Source organism: Schistocerca serialis, chromosome 2 (assembly GCF_023864345.2).
Source record: "Schistocerca serialis cubense isolate TAMUIC-IGC-003099 chromosome 2, iqSchSeri2.2, whole genome shotgun sequence".
Classification (NCBI taxonomy): domain Eukaryota; kingdom Metazoa; phylum Arthropoda; class Insecta; order Orthoptera; family Acrididae; genus Schistocerca; species Schistocerca serialis.
In genome coordinates this window covers 1,122,192,495-1,122,219,303 of record NC_064639.1, presented here as the reverse complement: position 1 = coordinate 1,122,219,303, position 26,809 = coordinate 1,122,192,495, and the positions used below count along the sequence as shown (strand labels likewise).

General features: G+C 48.7%; 14 non-coding genes across 14 annotated transcripts; 2 read left to right on the top strand and 12 right to left on the bottom strand.

The window, feature by feature from the left end:
• Nucleotides 1–124: 124 nt before the first annotated feature.
• Nucleotides 125–197, bottom strand: Trnav-aac (transfer RNA valine (anticodon AAC)). The gene has a single exon. It is a non-coding gene; the product is annotated as a tRNA-Val (tRNA).
• A 157-nt stretch (nt 198–354) lies between these two features.
• Trnav-cac (transfer RNA valine (anticodon CAC)) lies at nt 355–427 on the bottom strand. The gene has a single exon. It is a non-coding gene; the product is annotated as a tRNA-Val (tRNA).
• Nucleotides 428–829: 402 nt separating this feature from the next.
• Trnap-agg (transfer RNA proline (anticodon AGG)) lies at nt 830–901 on the top strand. Its single transcript has one exon. It is a non-coding gene; the product is annotated as a tRNA-Pro (tRNA).
• A 193-nt stretch (nt 902–1,094) lies between these two features.
• On the bottom strand, nt 1,095–1,167 carry Trnav-aac (transfer RNA valine (anticodon AAC)). Its single transcript has one exon. It is a non-coding gene; the product is annotated as a tRNA-Val (tRNA).
• A 157-nt stretch (nt 1,168–1,324) lies between these two features.
• On the bottom strand, nt 1,325–1,397 carry Trnav-cac (transfer RNA valine (anticodon CAC)). Its single transcript has one exon. It is a non-coding gene; the product is annotated as a tRNA-Val (tRNA).
• A 402-nt stretch (nt 1,398–1,799) lies between these two features.
• Nucleotides 1,800–1,871, top strand: Trnap-agg (transfer RNA proline (anticodon AGG)). Its single transcript has one exon. It is a non-coding gene; the product is annotated as a tRNA-Pro (tRNA).
• Nucleotides 1,872–2,064: 193 nt separating this feature from the next.
• Trnav-aac (transfer RNA valine (anticodon AAC)) lies at nt 2,065–2,137 on the bottom strand. The gene has a single exon. It is a non-coding gene; the product is annotated as a tRNA-Val (tRNA).
• A 157-nt stretch (nt 2,138–2,294) lies between these two features.
• Nucleotides 2,295–2,367, bottom strand: Trnav-cac (transfer RNA valine (anticodon CAC)). Its single transcript has one exon. It is a non-coding gene; the product is annotated as a tRNA-Val (tRNA).
• Nucleotides 2,368–9,211: 6,844 nt separating this feature from the next.
• Nucleotides 9,212–9,284, bottom strand: Trnav-aac (transfer RNA valine (anticodon AAC)). The gene has a single exon. It is a non-coding gene; the product is annotated as a tRNA-Val (tRNA).
• A 158-nt stretch (nt 9,285–9,442) lies between these two features.
• Trnav-cac (transfer RNA valine (anticodon CAC)) lies at nt 9,443–9,515 on the bottom strand. Its single transcript has one exon. It is a non-coding gene; the product is annotated as a tRNA-Val (tRNA).
• Nucleotides 9,516–16,236: 6,721 nt separating this feature from the next.
• Nucleotides 16,237–16,309, bottom strand: Trnav-aac (transfer RNA valine (anticodon AAC)). Its single transcript has one exon. It is a non-coding gene; the product is annotated as a tRNA-Val (tRNA).
• Nucleotides 16,310–16,467: 158 nt separating this feature from the next.
• On the bottom strand, nt 16,468–16,540 carry Trnav-cac (transfer RNA valine (anticodon CAC)). The gene has a single exon. It is a non-coding gene; the product is annotated as a tRNA-Val (tRNA).
• A 6,845-nt stretch (nt 16,541–23,385) lies between these two features.
• Nucleotides 23,386–23,458, bottom strand: Trnav-aac (transfer RNA valine (anticodon AAC)). The gene has a single exon. It is a non-coding gene; the product is annotated as a tRNA-Val (tRNA).
• Nucleotides 23,459–23,616: 158 nt separating this feature from the next.
• Trnav-cac (transfer RNA valine (anticodon CAC)) lies at nt 23,617–23,689 on the bottom strand. The gene has a single exon. It is a non-coding gene; the product is annotated as a tRNA-Val (tRNA).
• Between the last annotated feature and the right edge of the window lie 3,120 nt (nt 23,690–26,809).

The following is a 26,809-nucleotide window of genomic DNA, read 5'->3' as shown; positions in this document are numbered from 1 at the left end:
ATGAATTTCTTATTCGATGTGAGCAATTGACACTCGGGTCCGACGCGTGAAGGCGATTACGAAGGTTTCGGGTACAGATGGTAGCAGATACATTTAGTACGTCTTGCTTAAAGTGATGAAAAAGTGTTTCCGCCCGGGATCGAACCGGGGACCTTCTGCGTGTTAGGCAGACGTGATAACCGCTACACCACGGAAACTGCTTGTGTGCACCTTACTTCACAGACAACTTATAGTGATGTTGCCATCGTAACTAAAAAATTCAATAAATGTGGTACTTGCAAACGAAGGGACATGCAGCAGATCCACACACGACGTGGCTCATTGGAGGACAATACGACATAGGCAGGAAAATACTGTTCCCGCCCGGGATCGAACCGGGGACCTTCTGCGTGTGAAGCAGACGTGATAACCGCTACACTACGGAAACGACGGACCCCAGGAGTCCATCCTAGTTCACTCGAACTTGCCTCAGACTTTCTCTCGTCCGCGAATGCACACACGACAGTTCTTTTGTCAGCCTGGAACCCATCACAGCCGAGGGCTCAAGAAGTCTTCGGGGTGCTCGAGAGGGTGTCTGCCGTAGCACCCCTAACGAGATAGCGGCGTTTCGCGCAGTCGTTATTGCAAGTCATATCAGCAAAAGCAATCACTTTCTCAGCAGCAGGCAGTGCGAGCCCAGCGGCAGCTCTACATGAAGGTACCAATAGCCCAGGAAGGCCGCCGACCGCGGGAATTCGCGCCGCCCCCATCCCGCCAGCGTACACGAGACTTCCAGGGCACCCTGGACGACATCGAGGGACTGGAATATTTGGCATTCGCCGTGTCACAGGGCTCGTTGGTCTAGGGGTATGATTCCTGCTTAGGGTACAGGAGGTCCCGGGTTCAAATCCCGGACGAGCCCTAGCGTTTTGTGCAAACTGATCGCACGTCAGTGGCTGAGTCAGCGCAAAAAGCTCGCCGTCAATATCAAATGAATTTCTTATTCGATGTGAGCAATTGACACTCGGGTCCGACGCGTGAAGGCGATTACGAAGGTTTCGGGTACAGATGGTAGCAGATACATTTAGTACGTCTTGCTTAAAGTGATGAAAAAGTGTTTCCGCCCGGGATCGAACCGGGGACCTTCTGCGTGTTAGGCAGACGTGATAACCGCTACACCACGGAAACTGCTTGTGTGCACCTTACTTCACAGACAACTTATAGTGATGTTGCCATCGTAACTAAAAAATTCAATAAATGTGGTACTTGCAAACGAAGGGACATGCAGCAGATCCACACACGACGTGGCTCATTGGAGGACAATACGACATAGGCAGGAAAATACTGTTCCCGCCCGGGATCGAACCGGGGACCTTCTGCGTGTGAAGCAGACGTGATAACCGCTACACTACGGAAACGACGGACCCGAGGAGTCCATCCTAGTTCACTCGAACTTGCCTCAGACTTTCTCTCGTCCGCGAATGCACACACGACAGTTCTTTTGTCAGCCTGGAACCCATCACAGCCGAGGGCTCAAGAAGTCTTCGGGGTGCTCGAGAGGGTGTCTGCCGTAGCACCCCTAACGAGATAGCGGCGTTTCGCGCAGTCGTTATTGCAAGTCATATCAGCAAAAGCAATCACTTTCTCAGCAGCAGGCAGTGCGAGCCCAGCGGCAGCTCTACATGAAGGTACCAATAGCCCAGGAAGGCCGCCGACCGCGGGAATTCGCGCCGCCCCCATCCCGCCAGCGTACACGAGACTTCCAGGGCACCCTGGACGACATCGAGGGACTGGAATATTTGGCATTCGCCGTGTCACAGGGCTCGTTGGTCTAGGGGTATGATTCCTGCTTAGGGTGCAGGAGGTCCCGGGTTCAAATCCCGGACGAGCCCTAGCGTTTTGTGCAAACTGATCGCACGTCAGTGGCTGAGTCAGCGCAAAAAGCTCGCCGTCAATATCAAATGAATTTCTTATTCGATGTGAGCAATTGACACTCGGGTCCGACGCGTGAAGGCGATTACGAAGGTTTCGGGTACAGATGGTAGCAGATACATTTAGTACGTCTTGCTTAAAGTGATGAAAAAGTGTTTCCGCCCGGGATCGAACCGGGGACCTTCTGCGTGTTAGGCAGACGTGATAACCGCTACACCACGGAAACTGCTTGTGTGCACCTTACTTCACAGACAACTTATAGTGATGTTGCCATCGTAACTAAAAAATTCAATAAATGTGGTACTTGCAAACGAAGGGACATGCAGCAGATCCACACACGACGTGGCTCATTGGAGGACAATACGACATAGGCAGGAAAATACTGTTCCCGCCCGGGATCGAACCGGGGACCTTCTGCGTGTGAAGCAGACGTGATAACCGCTACACTACGGAAACGACGGACCCGAGGAGTCCATCCTAGTTCACTCGAACTTGCCTCAGACTTTCTCTCGTCCGCGAATGCACACACGACAGTTCTTTTGTCAGCCTGGAACCCATCACAGCCGAGGGCTCAAGAAGTCTTCGGGGTGCTCGAGAGGGTGTCTGCCGTAGCACCCCTAACGAGATAGCGGCGTTTCGCGCAGTCGTTATTGCAAGTCATATCAGCAAAAGCAATCACTTTCTCAGCAGCAGGCAGTGCGAGCCCAGCAGTGCTCGAGAGGGTGTCTGCCGTAGCACCCCTAACGAGATAGCGGCGTTTCGCGCAGTCGTTATTGCAAGTCATATCAGCAAAAGCAATCACTTTCTCAGCAGCAGGCAGTGCGAGCCCAGCGGCAGCTGTACATGAAGGTACCAATAGCCCAGGAAGGCCGCCGACCGCGGGAATTCGCGCCGCCGCCATCCCGCCAGCGTACACGAGACTTCCAGGGCACCCTGGACGACATCGAGGGACTGGAATATTTGGCATTCGCCGTGGCACAAGGCTCGTTGGTCCAGTCGCGCTTGCGACACCGTGCTGGTCGGACGTATCAGTGCTCCGCTCCGCCGCGTGTTCACAAGGCGTGTTTTCACTCATATTTCTGTTTGCAAGTGTTGTGTTATTCTGCAGTTTCTATCGTTTTACATTTATATTTTCGTTGCGGTCTTATTGTAGCGGGTTAACCGCTCGCTATCTGCTGCAATGTCCAGGTTATTTCCGCGAAAGTGTACACTCCGTTTTGATTTCGACAAGTCCACCTGATCTGTGCAACCGAGTTCACTGGAGATACATGACTGGATCGTTGATGTTACTGGGATTACATCTGACCAAGTGCACACCGCCTATTATGATACCGAGCAGTATTGTTTCTTTGTTAAATTACTGAATCCTGTATTACTGGAGAAGATCATGTCGAAGCACGGAGGAAGTGCTATTTTCCGACACCGGGACGATTCTGTAAGTACAGTGCTCATTTCCAATGCCGATGTAGACTACACGAACGTGCGTATTTTTAACTTACCCCCTGAAGTAGAAAATTGTTATCTGAAGGAGGTACTGTCCAAATTCGGTGACGTTAAACAGATTCGACATGAACGGTGGTCAAGTCAACATAGGTTGCAATGTTACAGTGGCGTTCGATCTGTAGAAATGCATGTCAAGCAGAATATTCCATCCCATATCCTTGTTTGTGACTATAAGGCTCACGTTACTTACATTGGCCAAACACCGACCTGTCATATCTGTAATGAGAGTGGTCACTTGCGTCAAGACTGCCCCAGGCGCATGTTTGTGTTAAAGAATTCCCTCCAGAAGCGTAAAAGGCTTGCTTTGGCGGATGTAGTGGCGGCCAAGCCGATGACAGAGATTGGGCTCCCTAGTTCTGAAATGCCTTCGGAACAGCAACAAGAAATTCGCTCTGATGAATTTCCGGTTCTGGTTCGGAGAGAAAAAGGTGCGCTGCCCCCTGCAAAACTCGATGCCCCGACCAATAAGAGGCGCAGAACTTGTGACAGCAGTGGCTCTGATAACGACACCTCTAGTGCGCATGAGACCGCGATAAAGGACGATCGGGAATCCGGCTCGGAAGCGAAAGCTCCAATAGGTGAGGCTATTGTGGACGCTTCTCCTCCCACAATTTCAAGTGCCGATACTTCCGTGGAAGTTAAGCAGTTGCCGCTCACTAGTGCCTTAGAACTTCCGCGACAGCCAACACAGGCCGACCAACCTGTACGTGTGGCTCACATTCCTGCAGGAAGTGCACACACAGAGGCCTGTGATGGTGGTATACAAACATCTCTGAGCGCCGACGGTACACATCACGTGGCAGCCGCTTCGGTTCAGGACTCACAACAAGGGGAATGTCAACAACTCCAGGAAATGATACAAACACAGCTGTCCGGGTCTGTCGGTGACAACAAACCGCTGCGGGCAGAGAATGTTGCCAAACAGGCTGATAGTGCGGGTGATAGTTCAGCTGCTCGCTCGCCGGCGGTGTCGCCGCGTGCGATCCCTTCGCGGGATGTGCCGGGAGAGCAGCTTGACGTCACCCACGACCCTCCCACGCCACCGGCTGCGGAGGTGCTCCACAGTGTCCGCCCCAGGATCCGAGTGCAACCTAATGTAAATGCTGTGCGTAAAAAGAGTAAGAACAAAGACGCAAGAATACAACTCAGTGACGTCACAGACACGAATTTCCCGGCCACAAATATGGAATGGCATGAAGATGTTGCCCTTTAAAGATATTTGCTCCTTCCGCCTCTCCAACGTACTGTCATTATGTCGCAGGCATATACGATCACGACATTAAATATTAATAAAATCCGGTCGGAGGTGAAACTGAGTGCCTTAAAACAATATCTCTATGAGTCGGGAACCGATATCGCTCTTTTGCAGGAGGTGGCCATGCCACACTTAACTCTTCCTGGTTTTGTTGCTATTACAAATTTTTCCCCCGACTCGAACGTGGGGCCTGCCATCTTACTTAGAGAAGGCATTCCCGCCACTCAGGTTGACAAGTTAGATTCCGGTAGAGGTGTGGGTGTCACCGTTTTTGGCGTCACCATCATTAACTTGTACGCGCCTTCTGGCAGTACCTATAGATCGGAACGAGCAAACTTTTTTAAGGAACAAATCATCTATTTGTTACGGAAAAATCCCGAACGTGTTATCATTGGAGGTGATTTTAATTGTGTTTTATCCCAGAAAGATCAGTCCCCGAATTTTAATTATTCGCCTGAATTAAAGCGTCTCGTGACCGACCTCAAACTGAAAGACGCGTGGGAAATTAGGTACCCGACCTTGGTACGATTCACACATATTGTCGCGAATTCCTGCAGCAGAATTGACAGGATTTATGTTTCCGACGTTTTAGAGAATGTCTTGTTACAAATTGAAACGATACCCTCCAGTTTCTCTGATCACAGTGGTGTCGTTGCGTGCCTGAATTTGGTGCCACAACCAACGCGTTGGTATAAAAATCAATGGAACTTGAACGTCTCCTTATTAACGGATGCTGACCTAGAGGCGGCGGTGCGACGCGCTTGGCAGCAGTCCTTGCGCGCTACCACAAACTTTCGTAGCACCATAGCGTGGTGGACTCAGCATGCAAAACCCAAACTGCGAAAAGTTGTTATATTCTTCGGTATTGACAGAGCAGCCGCGATAAAGAAGACGATGGAGTTCTACTACACTATCCTACGCGACCTCTGTGATAGAGCCGACGCCGCGAACACCAGAATAGACGACATTCGAAAAATAAAGGTGAAATTAATCAATCTTAAGAGGATGCAACTGGAAGGTCTTAAGATCAAATCTAAAGTGAAGTCGGTCAGGGACGATGAAACAGCCGCTCTATACCACCTTGTCAAACATGCTAAGAACAGAAGGAGGACCTTTATTGAGGCCCTGAAGCTCGGTGATGGCACGACTGTCGACACCCAGCGAGAGATTATCCAGGCACTACACGACTATTTTGTTGACACCTACACGTCAGCGGCTACTCATGAAGACTGCTATGACGAACTGTTTAGTGCCATTTCCTCTACTATAACTAGAGAAGACAATGACACCATTTCTTTGGAATTTAGTAATAAAGATGTTTTGGAGATTGTCTGCCACTCGCCGATCAGGAAGTCCCCTGGTCCTGACGGATTACCCATTGAATTTTACAGGAGGTATTGGCACATCATCGGGGACAAAATCACCCAATTAGTGAACGAAGTTTTTCAAGGGCAGCCTGTACCACTTGCCTTTAAGGAATGCACAATTGTGCTTCTCCCTAAAAGCAGAGGTACCAAAAATATCGCCAACTTCCGCCCCATTTCATTGTTAAACTCCGATTATAAAATAGTCGCCCGTGCAATCAACACGCGAATGATGCCCCTCACTGCAAAATTCATTGGACGTCAGCAGACATGTGCCTTCGGGAGAAATGTATTGCAAACGGCAGCTTTCTACCGGGATATCATTGCTTTAACGAGCGCCAGTAACGTGAAGTGTGGGCTGATCTTTCTGGACTTTTTTAAAGCCTTTGACCTCGTCACTCACGAGTACCTCCTTGAAACCATGAAAAGATTCGGTTTCTTGCAGAACGCGATTGACATGATCAAAAACATGGCACTGGGGATCAACGCGAGACTTTCTGTCAACTCGCAACTAACCCAACCGATTCAAATCAACAGAGGGATTGCACAAGGCAGCCCTTTGTCCATGTTACTTTTTGTTCTTTCACTCGAACCTCTGTTACTCCAACTGCAGGCGAAACTCACAGGGCTAACACTTTCAGGAGAAAAAACTGTCGTAGGCGCCTATGCCGACGATGTGGGTGTGGTTGTCCGCAATGAGAATGACGTCACCACTTTAGCGGCTCACCTCCACCAATACTGTTTGGCGTCGGGGGCTAAATTGAATGACACGAAAAGTAAATTTATTAACCTCTGTGGCCTCCAGCATTTGCGAGTCGGCTACGCTCAGGAAGTCAGCGTCCACAAGGCTCTCGGCATCATATTGACGGCGTCCTCTTTAAAGATGGCGGCGGCAAACTGGAGGGAAATAGTGCGTAAACTTAACGGTGCTCTCGTTGACAATTCCCACAGAAGCCTCAATCAATTTGATCGGATTCATCTGGTCAACTCCTGTATTTTATCCAAAGCCTTCTACACGGCGCAGCTCCTGCCACTGCCTGCAGTCATTGCTAAGCAAATTATGTCGAAGGTGACCAATTTTATTTGGAGAGGGGAAATTTTTCGCGTGTCTGCCAAAACTGCGACACTCCACCCCCAGAATGGAGGGATGGGATTAGTAGATATCAAGGTGAAAGAGATGGCTCTCTATGTTACAAGGACGACCGCTATAATTAACAATGATCCTTCCGGCATTACAGCGCAATTATTCACTGCCGTCAGGCCGCAAAGTCTTGACCCACCGCTGAATATTCAGCCCATCAGTTATCGGCTAAAACATATCAGAGATTATTACCTTTCACGGAGCTACATCGGTAAAGAGGTCATAAACTCTCAACGTTTAACTGCACAAGCCATAATAGCGGACTGGAGACAACACGAAGGAACGAATCCTTTGGCAACGAAGCTCGGTGGCATGAACTGGGATATTGTATGGCGCAATGTCAGTTCCCGTGTCCTCAGTTCCGATGCTCGCACTGCCTGGTACAAAGCCATCAATGATGTGGTTAGCACGAACGAGAGGTTACATAAAATCGGGCTCAGTGACACCCCTCTCTGTCGTCGCTGCCAACTGACGGATACAGTTATCCACCGTTACACCTGCGGGGACCGTCTCCAGAACTGGGTTTGGCTTCGACAACAAATAGCTCTTATTACCAGGACTACAACCGCCAATGTTTCGTCAGCACTACTGTCTCGTCCTGATGTGCATTTTTATCCGCAGACGGAAAACAATGCAGTTTTGTGGTTGCTGGGTACCTATTCCAGCTACGTCTTTAATAATTTTGGCGGTGACAATTATTTGGAATTCAAGATGTTTATGGATATCGAATTCGCCAAAACATGTACGTACCCGAATCATGGGAAACTTTTCGGCAATATGCTTAAAATAGCGTTTCATCGCATGGGTATCGGATAGGTCAACTGAGTGTGAAGGGGTGAGGCCGGGCCGCGGGACACCAGTGGTGCCGCGAAGAGGCCCCACTGCTTCTGTCTCGCGTCCGGACTCCCCCTCACACTGCGGCTTTCACTGACTCGCTGGACACTGGCTACAGGAACTTTCATTGAGTGAGATACGACGCTGTGTTTATGTTACGTTTATTCTTCGAGCAGCACTTCTACTATGCCCAAGGGCGAAGTCTTTTCGTTGTCTTTTTCACCATTCCAATTTATTTTCATAGAAGGTTACGGGTTTCGTTAAAAAAAAAAAAAAAAAAAAAAAAAAAAAAAAAAAAAAAAAGTGGCGCAATTGGTTGGCGCACGGTCCTTATCACGCAGTAGCCGTGAGCAATGCCGGGGTTGTGAGTTCGAGCCTCACATGGGGCATACTTTTACCAATTGTTCCTTTTTTTATGTGCTCTCGTTGTGTCTTTAAATTTGCTTTTTTTTTTTTACTGCTGTGTGGAAATGACCGAGGTGGTCAATCGGCGTTTTCAGTTTCAAGTTGGTTGATGTGGTGGATTCCAGGTACGGCTTTCCATGACGCACGGGTCGAATTACTTTAAATTTGAAGTTAAGGTTCTTGTTTTTACTAGTTTTTCTAGGGATGTTTTTTCTTTTTTCTCTTTTCCCTTTTTTTTCCCCCGTATGTGTGCTGTTCGCTGCATACCAATACATTCCGTTGCATTACTTTGGAGGAATTTATTCATTTTTCATTTCGCATGTATGTTTCCACGTATTGGACCATCCGGAGGAACTACTTGCTCTTACGCAGGAATATCTGGATCAACGGGGGAACACCCACGTTCATTGTCATCGGGGGAGCTACATCAACTAATTGTACAGCCACAGAAGCTCGCCAACGACGGCAATTATGGAGAGCGCAAGGCCGGGCTATAAGGGGAGTTGGGAGGCCCGTAAAGAAAAAAAAAAAAAAAAAGTTGGTCTAGGGGTATGATTCCTGCTTAGGGTGCAGGAGGTCCCGGGTTCAAATCCCGGACGAGCCCTAGCGTTTTGTGCAAACTGATCGCACGTCAGTGGCTGAGTCAGCGCAAAAAGCTCGCCGTCAATATCAAATGAATTTCTTATTCGATGTGAGCAATTGACACTCGGGTCCGACGCGTGAAGGCGATTACGAAGGTTTCGGGTACAGATGGTAGCAGATGCATGTTAGTACGTCTTGCTTAAAGTGATGAAAAAGTGTTTCCGCCCGGGATCGAACCGGGGACCTTCTGCGTGTTAGGCAGACGTGATAACCGCTACACCACGGAAACTGCTTGTGTGCACCTTACTTCACAGACAACTTGTAGTGATGTTGCCATCGTAACTAAAAAATTCAATAAATGTGGTACTTGCAAAACGAAGGGACATGCAGCAGATCCACACACGACGTGGCTCATTGGAGGACAATACGACATAGGCAGGAAAATACTGTTCCCGCCCGGGATCGAACCGGGGACCTTCTGCGTGTGAAGCAGACGTGATAACCGCTACACTACGGAAACGACGGACCCGAGGAGTCCATCCATGTTCACTCGAACTTGCCTCAGACTTTCTCTCGTCCGCGAATGCACACACGACAGTTCTTTTGTCAGCCTGGAACCCATCACAGCCGAGGGCTCAAGAAGTCTTCGGGGTGCTCGAGAGGGTGTCTGCCGTAGCACCCCTAACGAGATAGCGGCGTTTCGCGCAGTCGTTATTGCAAGTCATATCAGCAAAAGCAATCACTTTCTCAGCAGCAGGCAGTGCGAGCCCAGCGGCAGCTCTACATGAAGGTACCAATAGCCCAGGAAGGCCGCCGACCGCGGGAATTCGCGCCGCCCCCATCCCGCCAGCGTACACAAGACTTCCAGGGCACCCTGGACGACATCGAGGGACTGGAATATTTGGCATTCGCCGTGGCACAGGGCTCGTTGGTCCAGTCGCGCTTGCGACACCGTGCTGGTCGGACGTATCAGTGCTCCGCTCCGCCGCGTGTTCACAAGGCGTGTTTTCACTCATATTTCTGTTTGCAAGTGTTGTGTTATTCTGCAGTTTCTATCGTTTTACATTTATATTTTCGTTGCGGTCTTATTGTAGCGGGTTAACCGCTCGCTATCTGCTGCAATGTCCAGGTTATTTCCGCGAAAGTGTACACTCCGTTTTGATTTCGACAAGTCCACCTGATCTGTGCAACCGAGTTCACTGGAGATACATGACTGGATCGTTGATGTTACTGGGATTACATCTGACCAAGTGCACACCGCCTATTATGATACCGAGCAGTATTGTTTCTTTGTTAAATTACTGAATCCTGTATTACTGGAGAAGATCATGTCGAAGCACGGAGGAAGTGCTATTTTCCGACACCGGGACGACTCTGTAAGTACAGTGCTCATTTCCAATGCCGATGTAGACTACACGAACGTGCGTATTTTTAACTTACCCCCTGAAGTAGAAAATTGTTATCTGAAGGAGGTACTGTCCAAATTCGGTGACGTTAAACAGATTCGACATGAACGGTGGTCAAGTCAACATAGGTTGCAATGTTACAGTGGCGTTCGATCTGTAGAAATGCATGTCAAGCAGAATATTCCATCCCATATCCTTGTTTGTGACTATAAGGCTCACGTTACTTACATTGGCCAAACACCGACCTGTCATATCTGTAATGAGAGTGGTCACTTGCGTCAAGACTGCCCCAGGCGCATGTTTGTGTTAAAGAATTCCCTCCAGAAGCGTAAAAGGCTTGCTTTGGCGGATGTAGTGGCGGCCAAGCCGATGACCGAGATTGGGCTCCCTAGTTCTGAAATGCCTTCGGAACAGCAACAAGAAATTCGCTCTGATGAATTTCCGGTTCTGGTTCGGAGAGAAAAAGGTGCGCTGCCCCCTGCAAAACTCGATGCCCCGACCAATAAGAGGCGCAGAACTTGTGACAGCAGTGGCTCTGATAACGACACCTCTAGTGCGCATGAGACCGCGATAAAGGACGATCGGGAATCCGGCTCGGAAGCGAAAGCTCCAATAGGTGAGGCTATTGTGGACGCTTCTCCTCCCACAATTTCAAGTGCCGATACTTCCGTGGAAGTTAAGCAGTTGCCGCTCACTAGTGCCTTAGAACTTCCGCGACAGCCAACACAGGCCGACCAACCTGTACGTGTGGCTCACATTCCTGCAGGAAGTGCACACACAGAGGCCTGTGATGGTGGTATACAAACATCTCTGAGCGCCGACGGTACACATCACGTGGCAGCCGCTTCGGTTCAGGACTCACAACAAGGGGAATGTCAACAACTCCAGGAAATGATACAAACACAGCTGTCCGGGTCTGTCGGTGACAACAAACCGCTGCGGGCAGAGAATGTTGCCAAACAGGCTGATAGTGCGGGTGATAGTTCAGCTGCTCGCTCGCCGGCGGTGTCGCCGCGTGCGATCCCTTCGCGGGATGTGCCGGGAGAGCAGCTTGACGTCACCCACGACCCTCCCACGCCACCGGCTGCGGAGGTGCTCCACAGTGTCCGCCCCAGGATCCGAGTGCAACCTAATGTAAATGCTGTGCGTAAAAAGAGTAAGAACAAAGACGCAAGAATACAACTCAGTGACGTCACAGACACGAATTTCCCGGCCACAAATATGGAATGGCATGAAGATGTTGCCCTTTAAAGATATTTGCTCCTTCCGCCTCTCCAACGTACTGTCATTATGTCGCAGGCATATACGATCACGACATTAAATATTAATAAAATCCGGTCGGAGGTGAAACTGAGTGCCTTAAAACAATATCTCTATGAGTCGGGAACCGATATCGCTCTTTTGCAGGAGGTGGCCATGCCACACTTAACTCTTCCTGGTTTTGTTGCTATTACAAATTTTTCCCCCGACTCGAACGTGGGGCCTGCCATCTTACTTAGAGAAGGCATTCCCGCCACTCAGGTTGACAAGTTAGATTCCGGTAGAGGTGTGGGTGTCACCGTTTTTGGCGTCACCATCATTAACTTGTACGCGCCTTCTGGCAGTACCTATAGATCGGAACGAGCAAACTTTTTTAAGGAACAAATCATCTATTTGTTACGGAAAAATCCCGAACGTGTTATCATTGGAGGTGATTTTAATTGTGTTTTATCCCAGAAAGATCAGTCCCCGAATTTTAATTATTCGCCTGAATTAAAGCGTCTCGTGACCGACCTCAAACTGAAAGACGCGTGGGAAATTAGGTACCCGACCTTGGTACGATTCACACATATTGTCGCGAATTCCTGCAGCAGAATTGACAGGATTTATGTTTCCGACGTTTTAGAGAATGTCTTGTTACAAATTGAAACGATACCCTCCAGTTTCTCTGATCACAGTGGTGTCGTTGCGTGCCTGAATTTGGTGCCACAACCAACGCGTTGGTATAAAAATCAATGGAACTTGAACGTCTCCTTATTAACGGATGCTGACCTAGAGGCGGCGGTGCGACGCGCTTGGCAGCAGTCCTTGCGCGCTACCACAAACTTTCGTAGCACCATAGCGTGGTGGACTCAGCATGCAAAACCCAAACTGCGAAAAGTTGTTATATTCTTCGGTATTGACAGAGCAGCCGCGATAAAGAAGACGATGGAGTTCTACTACACTATCCTACGCGACCTCTGTGATAGAGCCGACGCCGCGAACACCAGAATAGACGACATTCGAAAAATAAAGGTGAAATTAATCAATCTTAAGAGGATGCAACTGGAAGGTCTTAAGATCAAATCTAAAGTGAAGTCGGTCAGGGACGATGAAACAGCCGCTCTATACCACCTTGTCAAACATGCTAAGAACAGAAGGAGGACCTTTATTGAGGCCCTGAAGCTCGGTGATGGCACGACTGTCGACACCCAGCGAGAGATTATCAAGGCACTACACGACTATTTTGTTGACACCTACACGTCAGCGGCTACTCATGAAGACTGCTATGACGAACTGTTTAGTGCCATTTCCTCTACTATAACTAGAGAAGACAATGACACCATTTCTTTGGAATTTAGTAATAAAGATGTTTTGGAGATTGTCTGCCACTCGCCGATCAGGAAGTCCCCTGGTCCTGACGGATTACCCATTGAATTTTACAGGAGGTATTGGCACATCATCGGGGACAAAATCACCCAATTAGTGAACGAAGTTTTTCAAGGGCAGCCTGTACCACTTGCCTTTAAGGAATGCACAATTGTGCTTCTCCCTAAAAGCAGAGGTACCAAAAATATCGCCAACTTCCGCCCCATTTCATTGTTAAACTCCGATTATAAAATAGTCGCCCGTGCAATCAACACGCGAATGATGCCCCTCACTGCAAAATTCATTGGACGTCAGCAGACATGTGCCTTCGGGAGAAATGTATTGCAAACGGCAGCTTTCTACCGGGATATCATTGCTTTAACGAGCGCCAGTAACGTGAAGTGTGGGCTGATCTTTCTGGACTTTTTTAAAGCCTTTGACCTCGTCACTCACGAGTACCTCCTTGAAACCATGAAAAGATTCGGTTTCTTGCAGAACGCGATTGACATGATCAAAAACATGGCACTGGGGATCAACGCGAGACTTTCTGTCAACTCGCAACTAACCCAACCGATTCAAATCAACAGAGGGATTGCACAAGGCAGCCCTTTGTCCATGTTACTTTTTGTTCTTTCACTCGAACCTCTGTTACTCCAACTGCAGGCGAAACTCACAGGGCTAACACTTTCAGGAGAAAAAACTGTCGTAGGCGCCTATGCCGACGATGTGGGTGTGGTTGTCCGCAATGAGAATGACGTCACCACTTTAGCGGCTCACCTCCACCAATACTGTTTGGCGTCGGGGGCTAAATTGAATGACACGAAAAGTAAATTTATTAACCTCTGTGGCCTCCAGCATTTGCGAGTCGGCTACGCTCAGGAAGTCAGCGTCCACAAGGCTCTCGGCATCATATTGACGGCGTCCTCTTTAAAGATGGCGGCGGCAAACTGGAGGGAAATAGTGCGTAAACTTAACGGTGCTCTCGTTGACAATTCCCACAGAAGCCTCAATCAATTTGATCGGATTCATCTGGTCAACTCCTGTATTTTATCCAAAGCCTTCTACACGGCGCAGCTCCTGCCACTGCCTGCAGTCATTGCTAAGCAAATTATGTCGAAGGTGACCAATTTTATTTGGAGAGGGGAAATTTTTCGCGTGTCTGCCAAAACTGCGACACTCCACCCCCAGAATGGAGGGATGGGATTAGTAGATATCAAGGTGAAAGAGATGGCTCTCTATGTTACAAGGACGACCGCTATAATTAACAATGATCCTTCCGGCATTACAGCGCAATTATTCACTGCCGTCAGGCCGCAAAGTCTTGACCCACCGCTGAATATTCAGCCCATCAGTTATCGGCTAAAACATATCAGAGATTATTACCTTTCACGGAGCTACATCGGTAAAGAGGTCATAAACTCTCAACGTTTAACTGCACAAGCCATAATAGCGGACTGGAGACAACACGAAGGAACGAATCCTTTGGCAACGAAGCTCGGTGGCATGAACTGGGATATTGTATGGCGCAATGTCAGTTCCCGTGTCCTCAGTTCCGATGCTCGCACTGCCTGGTACAAAGCCATCAATGATGTGGTTAGCACGAACGAGAGGTTACATAAAATCGGGCTCAGTGACACCCCTCTCTGTCGTCGCTGCCAACTGACGGATACAGTTATCCACCGTTACACCTGCGGGGACCGTCTCCAGAACTGGGTTTGGCTTCGACAACAAATAGCTCTTATTACCAGGACTACAACCGCCAATGTTTCGTCAGCACTACTGTCTCGTCCTGATGTGCATTTTTATCCGCAGACGGAAAACAATGCAGTTTTGTGGTTGCTGGGTACCTATTCCAGCTACGTCTTTAATAATTTTGGCGGTGACAATTATTTGGAATTCAAGATGTTTATGGATATCGAATTCGCCAAAACATGTACGTACCCGAATCATGGGAAACTTTTCGGCAATATGCTTAAAATAGCGTTTCATCGCATGGGTATCGGATAGGTCAACTGAGTGTGAAGGGGTGAGGCCGGGCCGCGGGACACCAGTGGTGCCGCGAAGAGGCCCCACTGCTTCTGTCTCGCGTCCGGACTCCCCCTCACACTGCGGCTTTCACTGACTCGCTGGACACTGGCTACAGGAACTTTCATTGAGTGAGATACGACGCTGTGTTTATGTTACGTTTATTCTTCGAGCAGCACTTCTACTATGCCCAAGGGCGAAGTCTTTTCGTTGTCTTTTTCACCATTCCAATTTATTTTCATAGAAGGTTACGGGTTTCGTTAAAAAAAAAAAAAAAAAAAAAAAAAAAAAAAAAAAAAAAAAGTGGCGCAATTGGTTGGCGCACGGTCCTTATCACGCAGTAGCCGTGAGCAATGCCGGGGTTGTGAGTTCGAGCCTCACATGGGGCATACTTTTACCAATTGTTCCTTTTTTTATGTGCTCTCGTTGTGTCTTTAAATTTGCTTTTTTTTTTTTACTGCTGTGTGGAAATGACCGAGGTGGTCAATCGGCGTTTTCAGTTTCAAGTTGGTTGATGTGGTGGATTCCAGGTACGGCTTTCCATGACGCACGGGTCGAATTACTTTAAATTTGAAGTTAAGGTTCTTGTTTTTACTAGTTTTTCTAGGGATGTTTTTTCTTTTTTCTCTTTTCCCTTTTTTTTCCCCCGTATGTGTGCTGTTCGCTGCATACCAATACATTCCGTTGCATTACTTTGGAGGAATTTATTCATTTTTCATTTCGCATGTATGTTTCCACGTATTGGACCATCCGGAGGAACTACTTGCTCTTACGCAGGAATATCTGGATCAACGGGGGAACACCCACGTTCATTGTCATCGGGGGAGCTACATCAACTAATTGTACAGCCACAGAAGCTCGCCAACGACGGCAATTATGGAGAGCGCAAGGCCGGGCTATAAGGGGAGTTGGGAGGCCCGTAAAGAAAAAAAAAAAAAAAAAGTTGGTCTAGGGGTATGATTCCTGCTTAGGGTGCAGGAGGTCCCGGGTTCAAATCCCGGACGAGCCCTAGCGTTTTGTGCAAACTGATCGCACGTCAGTGGCTGAGTCAGCGCAAAAAGCTCGCCGTCAATATCAAATGAATTTCTTATTCGATGTGAGCAATTGACACTCGGGTCCGACGCGTGAAGGCGATTACGAAGGTTTCGGGTACAGATGGTAGCAGATGCATGTTAGTACGTCTTGCTTAAAGTGATGAAAAAGTGTTTCCGCCCGGGATCGAACCGGGGACCTTCTGCGTGTTAGGCAGACGTGATAACCGCTACACCACGGAAACTGCTTGTGTGCACCTTACTTCACAGACAACTTGTAGTGATGTTGCCATCGTAACTAAAAAATTCAATAAATGTGGTACTTGCAAAACGAAGGGACATGCAGCAGATCCACACACGACGTGGCTCATTGGAGGACAATACGACATAGGCAGGAAAATACTGTTCCCGCCCGGGATCGAACCGGGGACCTTCTGCGTGTGAAGCAGACGTGATAACCGCTACACTACGGAAACGACGGACCCGAGGAGTCCATCCATGTTCACTCGAACTTGCCTCAGACTTTCTCTCGTCCGCGAATGCACACACGACAGTTCTTTTGTCAGCCTGGAACCCATCACAGCCGAGGGCTCAAGAAGTCTTCGGGGTGCTCGAGAGGGTGTCTGCCGTAGCACCCCTAACGAGATAGCGGCGTTTCGCGCAGTCGTTATTGCAAGTCATATCAGCAAAAGCAATCACTTTCTCAGCAGCAGGCAGTGCGAGCCCAGCGGCAGCTCTACATGAAGGTACCAATAGCCCAGGAAGGCCGCCGACCGCGGGAATTCGCGCCGCCCCCATCCCGCCAGCGTACACGAGACTTCCAGGGCACCCTGGACGACATCGAGGGACTGGGATAATTGGCATTCGACGTGTCACAGGGCTCGTTGGTCCAGTCGCGCTTGCGACACCGTGCTGGTCGGACGTGTCAGTGCTCCGCTCCACCGCGTGTTCACAAGGCGTGTTTTCCACTCATATTTCTGTTTGCAAGTGTTGTGTTATTCTGCAGTTTATATCGTTTTCCATTTGTATTTTTGTTGCGGTCTTATTGTAGCGGGTTCACCGCTCGCTATCTGCTGCAATGTCCAGGTTATTTCCGCGAAAGTGTACACTCCGTTTTGATTTCGACAAGTCCACCCGATCTGTGCAACCGAGTTCACTGGAGATACATGACTGGATCGTTGATGTTATTGGAATTACATCTGACCAAGTGCACACCGCCTATTATGATACCGAGCAGTATTGTTTCTTTGTTAAATTACTGAATCCTGTCTTACTGGAGAAGATCATGACGAAGCACGGAGGAAGTGCTATTTTCCGACACCGGGACGACTCTGTAAGTACAGTGCTCATTTCCAATGCCGATGTAGACTACACGAACGTGCGTATTTTCAACTTACCCCCTGAGGTAGAAAATTGTTATCTAAAGGAGGTCCTGTCCAAATTCGGTGACATTAAACAGATTCGACTCGAACGGTGGTCAAGTCAACATAGGTTGCAATGTTACAGTGGCGTTCGATCTGTAGAAATGCATGTCAAGCAGAATATTCCATCCCATATACTTGTTTGTGACTATAAGGCTCACGTTACTTATATTGGCCAAACACCGACCTGTCATATCTGTAATGAGAGTGGTCACTTGCGTCAAGACTGCCCCAGGCGCATGTTTGTGTTAAAGAATTCCCTCCAGCAGCGTAAAAGGCTTACTTTGGCGGATGTAGTGGCCGCCAAGCCGATGACGGAGATTGGGCTCCCTAGTTCTGAAATGCCTTCGGAACAGCAACAAGAAATTCGTTCTGATGAGTTTCCGGTTCTGGTTCGGAGAGACAAAGGTGCGTTGCCCCCTGCAAAACTCGATGCCGCGACCAATAAGAGGCGCCGAACTTGTGACAGCAGTGGCTCTGATACCGACACCTCTAGTGCGCATGAGACCGCGAAAAAGGACGATCGGGAATCCGGCTCGGAAGCGAAAGGTCCGATCGGTGAGGCTATTGTGGACGCTTCTCCTCCCACAATTTCAAGTGCCGATACTTCCGTGGAAGTTAAGCAGTTGCCGCTGGCTAGTGCCTTAGAACTTCCGCGACAGCCAACTCAGGCCGACCAACCTGTCCGTGTGGCTCACATTCCTGCAGGAAGTACACACACAGAGGCCTGTGATGGTGGTATACAAACATCTCTGGGCGCAAACGGTACACATCACGTGGCAGCCGCTTCGGTTCAGGACTCACAACAAGGGGAATGTCAACAACTCTAGGAAATAATACAAACACAGCTGTCCGGGTCTGTCGGTGACAACAAACAGCTGCGGGCAGAGACTGTTGCCAAACAGGCTGATAGTGCGAGTGATAGTTCAGCTGCTCGCTCGCCGGCGGTGTCGCCGCGTGCCATCCCTTCGAGGGATGTGCCGGGAGAGCAGCTTGACATCACCCACGACCCTCCCACGCCGCCGGCTGCGGAGGTGCTCCACAGTGTCCGCCCCAGGATCCGAGTGCAACCTAATGTAATTGCTGTGCGTAAAAAGAGTAAGAACAAAGACGCAAGAATACAACTCAGTGACGTCACAGACACGAATTTCCCGCCCACAAATATGGAATGGCATGAAGATGTTGCCCCTTAAAGATATTTGCTCCTTCCGCCTCTTCCACGTACTGTCATAATGTCGCAGGCCTATACGATCACGACATTAAATATTAATAAAATCCGGTCGGAGGTGAAACTGAGTGCCTTAAAACAATATCTCTATGAGTCGGGAACAGATATCGCTCTTTTGAAGGAGGTGGCCATGCCACACTTAACTCTTCCTGGTTTTGTTGCTATTACAAATTTTTCCCCCGACTCGAACGTGGGGACTGCCATCTTACTTAGAGAAGGCATTCCCGCCACTCAGGTTGACAAGTTAGTTTCCGGTAGAGGTGTGGGTGTCACCGTTTTTGGCGTCACCATCATTAACTTGTACGCGCCTTCTGGCAGTACCTATAGGGCGGAACGAGCAAACTTTTTTACGGAACAAATCATCTATTTGTTACGGAAAAATCCCGAACGTGTTATTATTGGAGGTGATTTTAATTGTGTTTTATCCCAGAAAGATCAGTCCCCGAATTTTAATTATTCGCCTGAATTAAAGCGTCTCGTGACCGACCTCAAACTGAAAGACGCGTGGGAAATTAGGTACCCGACCTTGGTACGATTCACACACATCGTCGCGAATTCCTGCAGCAGAATTGACAGGATTTATGTTTCCGACGTTTTAGAGAATGTCTTGTTACAAATTGAAACAATACCCTCCAGCTTCTCTGATCACAGTGGTGTCGTTGCGTGCCTGAATTTGCTGCCACAACCCACGCGTTGGTATAAAAATCAATGGAACTTGAACGTCTCCTTATTAACGGATGCTGACCTAGAGGCGGCGGTGCGACGCGCTTGGGAGCAGTGCTTGCGCACTACCGCAAACTTTCGTAGCACCATAGCGTGGTGGACTCAGCATGCAAAACCCAAACTGCGAAAAGTTGTTATATTCTTCGGTATTGAAAGAGCAGCCGCGATAAAGAAGACGATGGAGTTCTACTACACTATCTTACGCGACCTCTGTGATAGAGCCGACGCCGCGCACACCAGAATAGACGACATTCGAAAAATAAAGGCGAAATTAATCAATCTTAAGAGGATGCAACTGGAAGGTCTTAAGATCAAATCTAAAGTGAAGTCGGTCAGGGACGATGAAACAGCCGCTCTATACCACCTTGTCAAACATGCTAAGAACAGAAGGAGGACTTTTATTGAGGCCCTGAAACTCGGTGATGGCACGACTGTCGACACCCAGCGAGAGATTATCAAGGCACTACACGACTATTTTGTTGACACCTACACGTCAGCGGCTACTCATGACGGCTGCTCTGACGAACTGTTTAGTGCCATTTCCTCTACTATAACTAGAGAAGACAATGACACAATTTCATTAGAATTTAGTAATAAAGATGTTTTGGAGATTGTCTGCCACTCGCCGATCAGGAAGTCCCCTGGTCCTGACGGATTACCCATTGAATTCTACAGGAGGTATTGGCACATCATCGGGGACAAAATCACCCAATTAGTGAACGAAGTTTTTCAAGGGAAGCCTATACCACTTGCCTTTAAGGAATGCACAATTGTGCTTATCCCTAAAGGCAGAGGTACCAAAAATATCGCCAACTTCCGCCCCATTTCATTGTTAAACTCCGATTATAAAATAGTCGCCCGTGCAATCAACACGCGAATGATGCCCCTCACTGCTAAATTCATTGGACGTCAGCAGACATGTGCCTTCGGGAGAACTGTATTGCACACGGCAGCTTTTTACCGGGATATCATTGCGTTAACGAACGCCAGTAACGTGAAGTGTGGGCTGATCTTTCTGGACTTTTTTAAAGCCTTTGACCTCGTCGCTCACGAGTACCTCCTTGAAACCATGAAAAGATTCGGTTTCTTGCAGAACGCGATTGACATGATCACAAACATGGCACTGGGGATCAACGCAAGGCTTTCTGTCAACTCGCAACTAACCCAACCGATACAAATCAACAGAGGGATTCCACATGGCAGCCCTTTGTCCATGTTACTTTTTGTTCTTTCACTCGAACCTCTGTTACTCCAACTGCAGGCGAAACTCACAGGGCTAACACTTTCAGGAGAAAAAACTGTCGTAGGCGCCTATGCCGACGATGTGGGTGTGGTTGTCCGCAATGAGAATGACGTCACCACTTTAGCGGCTCACCTCCAGCAATACTGTTTGGCGTCGGGGGCTAAATTGAATGACAAGAAAAGTAAATTTATTAACCTCTGTGGCCTCCAGCATTTGCGAGTTGGCTACGCTCAGGAAGTCAGCGTCCACAAGGCTCTCGGCATCATATTGACGGCGTCCTCTTTAAAGATGGCGGCGGCAAACTGGAGGGAAATAGTGCGTAAACTTAACGGTGCTCTCATTGACCATTCCCACAGAAGCCTCAATCAATTTGATCGGATTCATCTGGTCAACTCCTGTATTTTATCCAAAGCCTTCTACACGGCGCAGCTCCTGCCACTGCCTGCAGTCATTGCTAAGCAAATTATGTCGAAGGTGACCAATTTTATTTGGAGAGGGGAAATTTTTCGCGTGTCTGCCAAAACTGCGACACTCCACCCCCAGAATGGAGGGATGGGATTAGTAGATATCAAGGTGAAAGCGATGGCTCTCTATGTTACAAGGACGACCGCTATAATTAACAATGATCCTTCCGGCATTACAGCGCAATTATTCACTGCCGTCAGGCCGCAAAGTCTTGACCCACCGCTGAATATTCAACCCATCAGTTATCGGCTAAAACATATCAGAGATTATTACCTTTCACGGAGCTACATCGGTAAAGAGGTCATGAACTCTCAACGTTTAACTGCACAAGCCATAATAGCGGACTGGAGACAACACGAAGGAACGAATCCTTTGGCAACGAAGCTCGGTGGCATGAACTGGGATATTGTATGGCGCAATGTCAGTTCCCGTGTCCTCAGTTCCGATGCTCGCACTGCCTGGTACAAAGCCATCAATGATGTGGTTAGCACGAACGAGAGGTTACATAAAATCGGGCTCAGTGACACCCCTCTCTGTCGTCGCTGCCAACTGACGGATACAGTTATCCACCGTTACACCTGCGGGGACCGTCTCCAGAACTGGGTTTGGCTTCGACAAAAAATAGCTCTTATTACCAGGACTACAACCGCCAATGTTTCGTCAGCACCACTGTCTCGTCCTGATGTGCATTTTTATCCGCAGACGAAAAACAATGCAGTTTTGTGGTTGCTGGGTACCTATTCCAGCTACGTCTTTAATAATTTTGGCGGTGACAATTATTTGGAATTCAAGATGTTTATGGATATCGAATTCGCCAAAACATGTACGTACCCGAATCATGGGAAACTCTTCGGCAATATGCTTAAAATAGCGTTTCATCGCATGGGTATCGGATAGGTCAACTGAGTGTGAAGGGGTGAGGCCGGGCCGCGGGACACCAGTGGTGCCGCGAAGAGGCCCCACTGCTTCTGTGTCGCGTCCGGACTCCCCCTCACACTGCGGCTTTCACTGACTCGCTGGACACTGGCTACAGGAACTTTCATTGAGTGAGATACGAAGCTGTGTTTATGTTACGTTTATTCTTCGAGCAGCACTTCTACTATGCCCAAGGGCGAAGTCTTTTCGTTGTCTTTTTCACCATTCCAATTTATTTTCATAGAAGGTTACGGGTTTCATTTAAAAAAAAAAAAAAAAAAAAAAAAAAAAAAAAAAAAGTGGCGCAATTGGTTGGCGCACGGTCCTTATAAGGCAGTAGCCGTGAGCAATGCCGGGGTTGTGAGTTCGAGCCTCACATGGGGCATACTTTTACCAATTGTTCCTTTTTTTTATGTGCTCTCGTTGTGTCTTTAAATTTGCTTTTTTTTTACTGCTGTGTGGAAATGACCGAGGTGGTCAATCGGCGTTTTCAGTTTCAAGTTGGTTGATGTGGTGCATTCCAGGTACGGCTTTCCATGACGCACGGGTCGAATTACTTTAAATTTGAAGTTAAGGTTCTTGTTTTTACTAGTTTTTCTAGGGATGTTTTTTCTTTTTTCTCTTTTCCCTTTTTTTTCCCCCGTATGTGTGCTGTTCGCTGCATACCAATACATTCCGTTGCATTACTTTGGAGGAATTTATTCATTTTTCATTTCGCATGTATGTTTCCACGTATTGGACCATCCGGAGGAACTACTTGCTCTTACGCAGGAATATCTGGATCAACGGGGGAAAACCCACGTTCATTGTCATCGGGGGAGCTACATCAACTAATTGTACAGCCACAGAAGCTCGCCAACGACGGCAATTATGGAGAGCGCAAGGCCGGGCTATAAGGGGAGTTGGGAGGCCCGTAAAAAAAAAAAAAAATAATAATAATAAGAAAAAAAAGTGGTTAAGGCGTAAGAAAAAAAAAAAAAAAAAAAAAAGTGGTTAAGGCGTTGGACTGCTAATCCAATGTGCTCTGCACGCGTGGGTTCGAATCAAAAAAAAAAAAAAAAAAAAGTTGGTCTAGGGGTATGATTCCTGCTTAGGGTGCAGGAGGTCCCGGGTTCAAATCCCGGACGAGCCCTAGCGTTTTGTGCAAACTGATCGCACGTCAGTGGCTGAGTCAGCGCAAAAAGCTCGCCGTCAATATCAAATGAATTTCTTATTCGATGTGAGCAATTGACACTCTGGTCCGACGCGTGAAGGCGATTACGAAGGTTTCGGGTACAGATGGTAGCAGATGCATGTTAGTAAGTCTTGCTTAAAGTGATGAAAAAGTGTTTCCGCCCGGGATCGAACCGGGGACCTTCTGCGTGTTAGGCAGACGTGATAACCGCTACACCACGGAAACTGCTTGTGTGCACCTTACTTCACAGACAACTTGTAGTGATGTTGCCATCGTAACTAAAAAATTCAATAAATGTGGTACTTGCAAAACGAAGGGACATGCAGCAGATCCACACACGACGTGGCTCATTGGAGGACAATACGACATAGGCAAGAAAATACTGTTCCCGCCCGGGATCGAACCGGGGACCTTCTGCGTGTGAAGCAGACGTGATAACCGCTACACTACGGAAACGACGGACCCGAGGAGTCCATCCTTGTTCACTCGAACTTGCCTCAGCCTTTCTCTAGTCCACGAATGCACACACGACAGTTCTTTTGTCAGCCTGGAACCCAACACAGCCGAGGGCTCAAGAAGTCTTCGGGGTGCTCGAGAGGGTGTCTGCCGTAGCACCCCTAACGAGATAGCGGCGTTTCGCGCAGTCGTTATTGCAAGTCATATCAGCAAAAGCAATCACTTTCTCAGCAGTAGGCAGTGCGAGCCCAGCGGCAGCTCTACATGAAGGTACCAATAGCCCAGGAGTCCATCCTTGTTCACTCGAACTTGCCTCAGCCTTTCTCTAGTCCGCGAATGCACACACGACAGTTCTTTTGTCAGCCTGGAACCCATCACAGCCGAGGGCTCAAGAAGTCTTCGGGGTGCTCGAGAGGGTGTCTGCCGTAGCACCCCTAACGAGATAGCGGCGTTTCGCGCAGTCGTTATTGCAAGTCATATCAGCAAAAGCAATCACTTTCTCAGCAGCAGGCAGTGCGAGCCCAGCGGCAGCGACCCGAGGAGTCCATCCTTGTTCACTCGAACTTGCCTCAGCCTTTCTCTAGTCCACGAATGCACAGACAGTTCTTTTGTCAGCCTGGAACCCATCACAGCCGAGGGCTCAAGAAGTCTTCGGGGTGCTCGAGAGGGTGTCTGCCGTAGCACCCCTAACGAGATAGCGGCGTTTCGCGCAGTCGTTATTGCAAGTCATATCAGCAAAAGCAATCACTTTCTCAGCAGCAGGCAGTGCGAGCCCAGCGGCAGCGACCCGAGGAGTCCATCCTTGTTCACTCGAACTTGCCTCAGCCTTTCTCTAGTCCACGAATGCACAGACAGTTCTTTTGTCAGCCTGGAACCCATCACAGCCGAGGGCTCAAGAAGTCTTCGGGGTGCTCGAGAGGGTGTCTGCCGTAGCACCCCTAACGAGATAGCGGCGTTTCGCGCAGTCGTTATTGCAAGTCATATCAGCAAAAGCAATCACTTTCTCAGCAGTAGGCAGTGCGAGCCCAGCGGCAGCTCGCAGTCGCGCTTGCGACACCGTGCTGGTCGGACGTATCAGTGCTCCCCTCCGCCGCGTGTTCACAAGGCGTGTTTACACTCATATTTCTGTTTGCAAGTGTTGTGTTATTCTGCAGTTTATATTGTTTTCCATTTGTATTTTTGTTGCGGTCTTATTGTAGCGGGTTAACTGCTCGCTATCTGCTGCAATGTCCAGGTTATTTCCGCGAAAGTGTACACTCCGTTTTGATTTCGACAAGTCCACCTGATCTGTGCAACCGAGTTCACTGGAGATATATGATTGGATCGTTGATGTTATTGGGATTACGTCTGACCAAGTGCACACCGCCTATTATGATACCGAGCAGTATTGTTTCTTTGTTAAATTACTGAATCCTGTATTACTGGAGAAGATCATGACGAAGCACGGAGGATGTGCTATTTTCCGACACCGGGACGACTCTGTAAGTACAGTGCTCATTTCCAATGCCGATGTAGACTACACGAACGTGCGTATTTTTAACTTACCCCCTGAAGTAGAAAATTGTTATCTAAAGGAGATACTGTCCAAATTCGGTGACGTTAAACAGATTCGACATGAACGGTGGTCAAGTCAACATAGGTTGCAATGTTACAGTGGCGTTCGATCTGTAGAAATGCATGTCAAGCAAAATATTCCATCCCATATACTTGTTTGTGACTATAAGGCTCACGTTACTTACATTGGCCAAACACCGACCTGTCATATCTGTAATGAGAGTGGTCACTTGCGTCAAGACTGCCCCAGGCGCATGTTTGTGTTAAAGAATTCCCTCCAGCAGCGTAAAAGGCTTACTTTGGCGGATGTAGTGGCAGCCAAGCCGATGACCGAGATTGGGCTCCCTAGTTCTGAAATGCCTTCGGAACAGCAACAAGAAATTCGCTCTGAGGAGTTTCCGGTTCTGGTTCGGAGAGAGAAAGGTGCGTTGCCCCCTGCAAAACTCGATGCCGCGACCAATAAGAGGCGCAGGACTTGTGACAGCAGTGGCTCTGATAACGACACCTCTAGTGCGCATGAGACCGCGATAAAGGACGATCGGGAATCCGGCTCGGAAGCGAAAGCTCCAATCGGTGAGGCTATTGTGGACGCTTCTCCTCCCACAATTTCAAGTGCCGATACTTCCGTGGAAGTTAAGCAGTTGCCGCTCGCTAGTGCCTTAGAACTTCCGCGACAGCCAACACAGGCCGACCAACCTGTACGTGTGGCTCACATTCCTGCAGGAAGTACACACACAGAGGCCTGTGATGGTGGTATACAAACATCTCTGAGCGCCGACGGTACACATCACGTGGCAGCCGCTTCGGTTCAGGACTCACAACAAGGGGAATGTCAACAACTCCAGGAAATGATACAAACACAGCTGTCCGGGTCTGTCGGTGACAACAAACCGCTGCGGGCAGTGAATGTTGCCAAACAGGCTGATAGTGCGGGTGATAGTTCAGCTGCTCGCTCGCCGGCGGTGTCGCCGCGTGCGATCCCTTCGCGGGATGTGCCGGGAGAGCAGCTTGACGTCACCCACGACCCTCCCACGCCGCCGGCTGCGGAGGTGCTCCACAGTGTCCGCCCCAGGATCCGAGTGCAACCTAATGTAAATGCTGTGCGTAAAAAGAGTAAGAACAAAGACGCAAGAACACAACTCAGTGACGTCACAGGCACGAATTTCCCGGCCACAAATATGGAATGGCATGAAGATGTTGCCCTTTAAAGATATTTGCTCCTTCCGCCACTCCAACGTACTGTCATTATGTCGCAGGCATATACGATCACGACATTAAATATTAATAAAATCCGGTCGGAGGTGAAACTGAGTGCCTTAAAACAATATCTCTATGAGTCGGGAACCGATATCGCTCTTTTGCAGGAGGTGGCCATGCCACACTTAACTCTTCCTGGTTTTGTTGCTATTACAAATTTTTCCCCCGACTCGAACGTGGGGCCTGCCATCTTACTTAGAGAAGGCATTCCCGCCACTCAGGTTGACAAGTTAGATTCCGGTAGAGGTGTGGGTGTCACCGTTTTTGGCGTCACCATCATTAACTTGTACGCGCCTTCTGGCAGTACCT